This window comes from Palaemon carinicauda, chromosome 23 (assembly GCF_036898095.1).
Source record: "Palaemon carinicauda isolate YSFRI2023 chromosome 23, ASM3689809v2, whole genome shotgun sequence".
Classification (NCBI taxonomy): domain Eukaryota; kingdom Metazoa; phylum Arthropoda; class Malacostraca; order Decapoda; family Palaemonidae; genus Palaemon; species Palaemon carinicauda.
This window is the reverse complement of record NC_090747.1, coordinates 104,297,716-104,305,215: the sequence shown is the minus strand read 5'-3', so window position 1 is coordinate 104,305,215 and position 7,500 is coordinate 104,297,716. Positions and strand designations below refer to the sequence as shown.

The following is a 7,500-nucleotide window of genomic DNA, read 5'->3' as shown; positions in this document are numbered from 1 at the left end:
CTGAACGGTTTACGTGTTCATTGAGCAGTTTACTAAATTGTTCACTGAACTATAACCAAATAGTTCATCGAAAAGTCTACTAAATTGTTCACTGAACGGTCTACTAAATTATTCACTGAAGAGTCTACTTAATTCTTCACTGGACGTTATACTAAACTGTTTAGTGAACGGTCAACTAAATTGTTCAATGAACGGTCTACTAAATTGTTCACTGAACGGTCTACTAAATTGTTAACTGAACGGTCTACTAAATTATTCACTGAACGGTCTACTAAATTGTTCATTGGACGTTATACTAAACTGTTTAGTGAACGGTCAACTAAATTGTTCACCCAGGTCTATTAATTGTTCAATAAACGGTCTACTAAATTGTTCATTGAACGGTTTACTAAATTGTTCACTGAACGGTCTACTAAATTATTCACTGAAGAGTCTACTTAATTGTTCACTGGACGTTATACTAAACTGTTTAGTGAACGGTCAACTAAATTGTTCACCCAGGTCTATTAATTGTTCATTGAACGGTCTCCTAAATTGTTCACTGAACGGTCTACTAAATTGTTCATTGAACGGTCCACTAAATTATTCACTGAAGTCTACTAAATTGTTCACTGGACGTTATACTAAATTGTTCAGTGAACGGTCAACTAAATTGTTCACCCAGAAGGTCTATTAATTGTTCACTGAACGGTCTACGAAATTATTCTCTGAACGGTCTACTAAATCTTTCACTGGACGTGCTACTAAATTGTTCACTGAATGGTCTAATAAACTGTCTAAGTTTCACTTGAAAATAATCACAACTTTCATTTTAAATTTAAAAAATTTAAAAAATAAACACACTGTTTTCGAGTTATATATTTCTATTTTGTTACATATTTGTAAAAATAAGCCTATAGCCTGACAATTCTCACATCTCTAGTCTGCTTCATTACGTTATTCATAAAAAAAGTTAGTTACCATTCACCAAGGAATCACCGGTCCTATATACCAGATAGATTCATTTTTCATTTCACATTATCATCGTTATTCATCCAAATAACTATGAGAATATATGAATAAAGACTATACAAGTTACCCTTCAAACCGAATGTTACTTTTTCTTTCAGAATCTACAAAATTGGCTATTTCTAACAGACAATATTCTCAATGGCCTTAAATGTCAACTCTAGAATATATCTCGTTTTCAATTTGTGTGTGAAATGAACATGTGGGTCACTAAAAAAAAATATTTATATTTCTTTAACGTAAAATATGCCGTTCTTGGAAGCAACAATAAATCGGAAACTATATAGAAAAATACTTCCACCACTCGAATCTATCTCATTTGTAAAGAAAAATATTTCTCTTTCGTGAAATAAGCCGTTCGTGGAAGTGAAAACAAAACGGAAATTATATACAAAAATACATTCAGAAACCGTTAATATAAACAATAATATTCTGAAAATACTTCCAGAAAACATTAATATGAAAAATAATCTGAAAACATATACGGTTTACTCACCCACAAGGCTGGTTGATTCCGTGTCTCACTGTGACTCATCGCCACTCTCCACAGATTCTCAAAAACCATCCTAGAATGAGAAAATTGTTTTATGAAATACTGTATATAATTATCATTATTACTATTACTCAAGGGAACCCTATATTCATAAGGGTTAAGCTAAAATATTATCTTAAAAAGCCATCTTCGACTGAATCAAAGTGCTCACATATGAGACATGAAAAACACTAATGAAAAATAGATAAGTGTAATATAAATATGAAATTATCTCAATTGACACAAAAGTTACCAAGACAGAAATATGGTTAGTTATTTACCTTTCTGATTGGTCGTCATTATGTGATGATAATAATAATAATAATAATAATAATAATAATAATAATAATAATAACAACAACATTAATCATAATAATGAGTATTAGGATGAGAACCATTAAGAAAAAGTCTTGAATCTATCTATTCCTTCCTTATACAGCCTTCACAAATCCCACAAATATATAAACTAACTAAAGGGGCACTCAGTAGAACGCAGACCTCTTTTGCGGCAGCTTACTCCTCGACCTTTTGCTCGACCTTGACCTTGACCTTTGACCTTAACATGTATTAATTGGCTTGGATTTTCATACACTCAAATAAAAAAACCCAGTTTAAAGTCTATGTGACAACGATGTCCAAACTTATGGCTGATTACGTGAATTACACATTTTGCTTGACCGTGACTTTGACCTTCCAAAATTTAATCATTTCCAGTTTTATACATAAGAGTTAATCCCTGCAAGTTTCATTATTCTACGATTAAAGTTGTGACCAGGAAGCTGTTCACAAACAAACACACAAACAGGGGCGAAAACATAACCTCCTTCCAACTTCGTTAGCGGAGGTAATGAATATCATCAAAACGTTAAGACACAGCCTTTTCCTTTTCCAATCAACCTAGCTAAAAGACGCTACCCTCTCGTCTGACCTTCCATCGCAAAAGGTCAATTCTCTTTCTATCGACCTATATTTTATTCGTCTTGACCTTCCATCTCAAAGGTCAATTCTCTTTCTATCGACCTATGTTTTATTCGTCTTGACCTTCCATCTCAATGGTCTATTCTCCTTCGGTCTGACCTATGTTTTATTCGCCTTAACCTTCCATCTCAAAGGTCAATTCTCCTTTTATCGACCTATGTTTTATTCGTCTTGACCTTCCATCTCAAAGGTCAATTCTCCTTTTATCGACCTATGTTTTATTCGTCTTGACCTTCCATCTCAAAGGTCAATTCTCTATCTATCGACCTATGTTTTATTCGTCTTGACCTTCCATCTCAAAGGTCAATTCTCCTTCGGTCCGACCTATGTTTTATTCGCCTGAAGATTAGCGTCAGCTCCAGAGATGGACTTTTCCTTCAACTGCCACCTTAGTGACCCTGACCAACCGCGACCTAGAATTACGAGTTATTTTACAATTTTTATACAAAACGGGGAAAATCAGTAGAACTTCAAAAGTTCAAAGCTGGAGCAAATGCTTTTTTGTTGACCAGGCGGACATGAGTATTTTTATAGTTTATTTATGACATATTTGTTTTTGATGTTGTTAATAGTTTATATATAACATGTCTGTTTTGACGTTGTTACTTATTTTAGAATGATTTATTGTTAATTTGTTCTCTTCATTTATTTATTTCCTTGTTTCCTTTCCTCACTGGGCTATTTTTCCCTGTTGGAGCCCCTGGGCTTATAGCATCTTGCTTTTACAACTAGGGTTGTAGCTTGGATAATAATAATAATAATAATAAAATGGCGAAGGGGATATCAATATCATGAATGATAAAAATTTACAATATTTAAGACATTGAAATCATATATTTCCCTTCAAGTTGTAGCAGTAAAATTCAACAATAAAAATTAACAATACTACAAGGCATTGAAAACAAATAATTCCCATCTAGTTGTTACATATAAAGATATTAACCATAAAATATAAAAATATTGCAAGGTATTGAAAACATATATTTCCTTTTAAGTTGTTACAGATATAAATATTAACAATAAAAATTAACAATTTTGCAAGGTATTGAAAACATATATTTCCTTTTAAGTTGTTAAAGATATAAATATTAACAATAAAAATTAACAATTTTTTAAGGTATTGAAAACATACATTTCCTTTTAAGTTGTTAAAAATATAAATATTAACAATAAAATCTAACAATTTTGCAAGGTATTGAAAACATATGTTTCCTTTTAAGCTGTTACAGATATAAATATTAACAATAAAATCTAAAAATATTGCATGGTATTGAAAACACATTTCTCCCTTCAAGTTGTTAGACAAAATATCTTCAGGTTTACGCAATATACAAAATATCACACACTTTAATTCCAGTAGGGAAGTGAAGTTTGTAGGTTGACTGCAAATGAAAGAAAAACTAATAAAGCCACTAAATTTAATTTGCCGTTTAGTATATACAATATAAAGAAGAATGTATAAGGTGAGAAGAGAGTGGAGTTAAGTAGAAGAACTTGTCAAAATGTTAGCCAGGAAAGAGCATTGCTCAGAGGGGGTTCGGCCATGTGGAAACAATAGGAGCTTATATATTATATTACACGCCTTTATTCTCACAAGTGAAAGAAAGCAGAAGAGGAAATCTTGGAAACCTATTGGAAAGGAAGGTCCTTAATATTCGGCAATGTCAAGAGTACATAAAGGATATTCGGTATGGACGCATGCTGATTAGAGTTTTGTATTAGTATGTGAAGTAAGTAATGTTGGGAAGTTTTAAAGATGAGGTAATCAACATCGACTTGATAATTAGTGGATAATGTGAGTGTGACCGTTGTTTTTTTCTACGGAGTTATCCCATGTAATAGGCAACGCTTGTGTATGTATGTATGTATGAATGTATGTATATACAGTGTATATGTACAGTTTTATATATATATATATATATATATATATATATATATATATATATATATATATATATATATTTATATATATACACACATATATATATATAAATATATACACACATATACATATATATATATATATATATATATATATATATATATACTGTATATATATATATATATATATATATATACATATATACATATACATACATACATATATATATATATATATATATATATATATATATACATATATAAAACCCGTGAAATGTAAATCACTTTTATAAGCAAGATTACATCATTGGAATCAACTTAAATTTCTAATGATAGCAGGGTGGATAAGACAAAATATTTCTTATACTGTAATCCCAAGCCTTTGAAATAAGACAAATTTTTATCAATACCAGAGTGGGAGCGGATTTTTTTCTCACATAAGAGGTGAATTATTTTGTATTGAAGAATTTACCTTTAAGAATTCAATTTCTGATAATGCTAATAATACTTGGTCTTTCACTGTTTCACTGTCTTGGGGTAGAGTTCTCTTGCTTCAGAGTACACATGGGCACACTATTCTACCTTATTTCTCTTCCTCTTGTTTTTTTAAAGTGTTCATAGTTTATATATGAAATATTTATTCTAATGTTGTTACTGTTCATAAAACATTTTAAATGTTAATTACTTTCCTTGTAGTTTCCTTATTTCCTTTCCTCAATAGGCTATTTTCCCTGTTGGAGCCACTGGGCTTATAGCATTCTACTTTTCCAACTAGGATTATAGCTTAGTAAGTGACAATAATAATAATAATAATAATAATAATAATAATAATAATAATAATAATAATAATAATAATAAAGCCTCATCGGAAAATAAGTAATTCATCATATAAGTTTCAAATGAACTCTTTTTGTAATCATCTGTAATGTAGGGTGCATCTATTAGTGTTGAGTTTGTTGTTTAAAGAGATTGGTTTGTAGTTTTCAAGGTCCCCTTAGTTATTTCATGTATCAGCAATACGAAAAAAACTAGTTTGGCCAACTTAATGTTCCTACTCTCAAAATGTGCAAAGTTTATCATATATTAAGCATATATATATATAAGAAATTACACCATCTAATAAAGGGGGAAAAGCACGAGTAAATTTTCCTTGGAAATACATATAATTAAGTACGGTATCTATCAAAAGGGGAAATGCATGAAAAAAAACTCGATTATATAGAAGTTACCCTTAAAAGTGAATGCTCCTTTTTCTTTGAGTTTACGTTTTCTTTATACGCAAAACGGAGGAACGAAATTAAATCATTCCAGTGACTGGTGGCCCATAACGTTAATTTCCAAGCCATGATTATGTAGGATACATAACTCAATCAAATATTACTTTATTTTGTATCTAACACATCACATTAAATTAGTCCGGTACTTGTTTAAAGAAGGTATAAATGGGAGTCACCCAGGATTGTTTTGTCTGAATAATTGGGCCCCGGGAAATGAGGCAAAACCACATATTCTATTCGTCATACAGTAATAATTCCTACTATCTATACCCGAAAATGGGTTGGATTTATGGTAATCGGGTTAAATAACCAGGTTCTGGGGCTTGGGAGCCCATTAGTGCCATCTTGAGAATGGAAACCTTTGAGTAAGGGCTAGGCCAAGTATCAAGATTCTCTCTCTCTCTCTCTCTCTCTCTCTCTCTCTCTCTCTCTCTCTCTCTCTCTCTCTCTCTCTCTCTCTCTCTATATATATATATATATATATATATATATATATATATATATTTATATATATATTTATTTATATATATATATATTTATATATATATGAATATATATATAAATATATATATATATATATATATATATGTATATATATATATATATATTTATATATATATTTATATATATATATATTATATATATATATATATATATATATATATATATATATATATATATACATATATGTGAAAAAAATCGACTCGGTGGAAAATTCATGCTGCCAGATAGCATAACTAGAGTCTGGGCTCAAATACACATCACATAACCTCAAATGATTTATTCAATTCCCTCTAGTCTTTTGTGTCTTAGATTCATATCAAATTTCTATAAAGCTACATGATTAACTACAATACAGATTATCATCTTTCTTTAAATAAAGTTACTTGTCAGCTGCAAGTAATTAGGTGTTGATCACCTGATTAATTTCCCATAAGTATTGCTAAGAAGGTTCTCAAAGTAATAAGCTTTTCCTATAAATGCGTTGGTCTGTTATTTATATGTCTTTGGAGAATTGTGCCAGATGTTTTTTTTTTTTATGCTGTGGCTAACATCATCCTCCTTGAAAGACTCACAAAGAACCACATACATATATACATTCATGCATACATACATGCACATACACATATTACAGTATTATATATATGCATATATATATATATATATATATATATATATATATATATGTGTGTGTGTGTGTATATATACTTATTTATTTAAATATATACATATAGCATATAATACAGTATATATATAAATATGTATATATATATATATATATATATATATATATATATAAATTATATATATATAACTATATATACATATATATGTATATATGTATGCATATATGTATGCATATATACACATATATATACTTTTATAAGTACAAAATTTCTATATAAAATCAAGATGGAGTCTGTTAAATATCCATCTTTTATATTCATATTAACATGCATCGAATTAAGAAACACAAATGAAACGGGTAAAAATCAATTAACCTTGTCGATAAGGACACATCATCATGCAAACAAAATCTCAGACTCCATCATCACCAACACCATTATAATTAAAACGGATGAATCATAAAAGAAAAATGCCTTTTATAATTACGCAACCTTTTCTAATCTCCCAGATTTCGACCTCACATTCATTACGCGTATTACGCGGCAAATAAAAAAAAGGGAAAACGAGGAATAAAGATTATAGAAAAGAAAAGAAAGATAGCCTCTTATATCAACCAACGTCGTAAAACAAGAATGGCCGAGAACTATATTTATGAGGCAGCAACTGATATGATTATCCCTAGACCCGAATATTGAT

The 7,500-nt window shown here is 29.8% G+C and overlaps 1 long non-coding RNA gene across 1 annotated transcript in view; it reads right to left on the bottom strand.

The window, feature by feature from the left end:
• LOC137617335 (uncharacterized) overlaps positions 1 to 7,500 on the bottom strand; it is a 388,681-nt gene that overhangs the window by 234,266 nt on the left and 146,915 nt on the right. Inside the window, exon 3 of the long non-coding RNA XR_011039621.1 lies at positions 1,505 to 1,574. This is a non-coding gene — a long non-coding RNA (uncharacterized lncRNA). The remainder of the gene's footprint in view (positions 1 to 1,504; positions 1,575 to 7,500) is intronic.